This window comes from Nicotiana attenuata, chromosome 12, assembly GCF_001879085.1.
Source record: "Nicotiana attenuata strain UT chromosome 12, NIATTr2, whole genome shotgun sequence".
Taxonomy (NCBI): Eukaryota; Viridiplantae; Streptophyta; class Magnoliopsida; order Solanales; family Solanaceae; genus Nicotiana; species Nicotiana attenuata.
The window spans coordinates 5,761,979-5,764,568 of record NC_032000.1 but is presented as its reverse complement, the minus strand read 5'-3'; positions in this window follow the sequence as shown (position 1 = coordinate 5,764,568).

Below are 2,590 nucleotides of genomic sequence, written 5' to 3'. Positions count from 1 at the left end.
TTCTTACCAGCCCAATTGCTTTATCTTCATATTCCTTTCTCTCAGAAAGAATGTTAGTTTCATTAAAAACCACATGTACACTTTCTTTTACACACATAGTTCTTTTGTTATAGATCTTATAAGCTTTACTATGTGAAGAATATCCCAAGAATACTCCCTCATCACTTCGGGGATCAAACTTACCTAGGGAGTCCTTTCCATTGTTGTGCACAGAGCACTTGCATCCAAATGCCCTAAGATGGGATATATTTGGTTTTCTCCCTTTAAGTAACTCATAGGGAGTCTTCTCTACAAGAGGTCTAGTCATGCACCTTTTAATTAATGATGTAACATGCAGTGTTTACAGCTTCTGCCCAGAAGCTATGGGGTAGTTTACTAGAAAAAGGCATAGTCTTAGCCATATATTCAAGTGTCCTATTCTTTCTTTCAACTACTCCATTTTGTTGTGGAGTCCTAGGGCTAGAAAAATTATGATCTATGCCATGCACATCACAAAATTCAGCAAACTTAGCATTTTCAAATTCAGTTCCATGATCAGACCTAATTGATGCAAGTTGATTACCTAGTTGTTCTGTGTTTTTCTAACAAAAGAAGTAAACATGTCAAATGCTTCATCTTTAGATGTTAAAAACAATGTCCAAGTAAACCTAGAGTAATCATCAACAAGCACCATAACATATCTCTTACCATCTCTGCTCAGAGTTCTTATTGTTCCACAAAGATCCATATGGACCAGTTCCATCGTTCTAGTGGTACTTACCATTTTCTTGCTTTTGAAAGAGGATCTTACCTGCTTCTCCCTTGCACAAGCCTCACAAACTTTGTCTTCCTTGAACTTAATGTTAGGCAGTCCTATCACCAAGTCCTTGGAGACTAGTTTGTTGAGTTGACTTAGACTGGCATGCCCAAGTCTTTTGTGTCAAAGGAGGGGATCATTATCCAACACACTTAAACAAGAGAGTTCATTTTCTGAAAGTGTGGACAGATCTACAATGTAAATATTGTTTACTCTTTTTCCCTGCAAAACAATCTTGTCAGTGGTAAGATTTATCACAAAACATTTGGTAGAGGTGAATGCTACCAAGTTAACTCTGTCACACAGTTGTGATACACTAATTAGACTGTATTTAGGCCATCTATCAAGTAGACATTCATAATAGAGTGAGAATCAGTCTTACCTACCTTTCCAACCCCAATGATTTCACCTTTCTTCCCATTTCCAAAGGAGACATAACCTCCTTTGAGGTCCTCAAGTGAAAGGAGTTGGTTCTTGCTACCTGTCATATGCTTTGAGCAGCCACTATCAATGTACCATATTTGGCCGCTCCCCTTCACTTGGACCCGTAAAAGGAAATCAGGGGTTTGTCTTAGGAACCCAAACTATTTAGGGTCCCTTTCTATAGGCAAAAGGGTGAATCAAATTCTTTTTTGCCCATCCTGGCAGCCTACTTTTCCTTTAACAAATATTTTATTCTTTTGACTAGCCTTTTCTTTTGCATTACATTCATGTTTGTAGTGACCAGTCTTACCACAGTGTGTGCAGATTCTATTCTCAGGAAGTGTGAGGTACTTGCTCTTGGGATCCCACTTAGGTGCAGGGGTCCCGTAGCCAAGTCCTCTCTTATTGCTACTATGGTGTTCATGTAGCCATGAAAGTGCATCGGAGGACCTATTCCATTTGCAGGTTCTGTCTAGCTCGTGCTTAACCTTGCTTAGATCCTCTTTAAGGATTCTTATCTGCTCATCTCTTTTGTACAACTCGTCTTTTATTTTTCCTAGGTTTTCTTCTAATGTGAGTTGTGTGTGATCAGTTTTCTTTTTACCTGTTCCTAATTTTAGTTTTAGATTTTCAGATCTTAGCTCTAGGACAGTGGTGTCAAGTTCATGAACCTGGTTCTTTAACTCAGCATTTTTACTATCACTTTCACTAGCCCTAAGTTCCAGATTTTTGCACTTAGCTTTCAAAATCACACACTCCTTAGACAGTTGTTCCTTTTCATTGCTTAGATCCTCAGATTCATCAATGAAATCCAGGAGTAACTCAGATAGCCTTTCTTTAGAAAACATATTTAATCTTGTCTTTGAGATGAGTTATACTTACCTCAGATTCCTCATCGGATTCTCCAATTGCCATAAGTGTTTGTTCATCTCCATCTTCATCCTCTGAGTTCTCATCTGAGCTTTCTCCCCAGGCAGCAACCATAGCCTTTATTGATCCCTTGTTCTTCTTGGGTTGAACCTGTTCCTTCTTCATGTTCCTTCGTTCAGCTCTATCCTTCTTCCATTCAATTTCCCATTGAGGGTAGTTTTTGATGTGGTGATCAGTCTTCCCACACTTGTAACACCCCTCATTGGTTTGTTTTCTAGGAACCCTTGGTTTGCTGTAGCTTCCACTTCTTGAAGGACCCTTTCCTCTCATTAGGTACTTCTTGAAGTCCTTTGTGATCATGGTCATTTTATCCTCCTCTAGATCAGCACCTTCAGTGATTCTGAGTGCCAGGCTCCTTTCCTTCTTGGGTTCATCCATCTTCATGGTTTGCCTTCTAAGTTCATAGGCAGTGAGATTTCCAATTAGCTTATCCAACTTAAG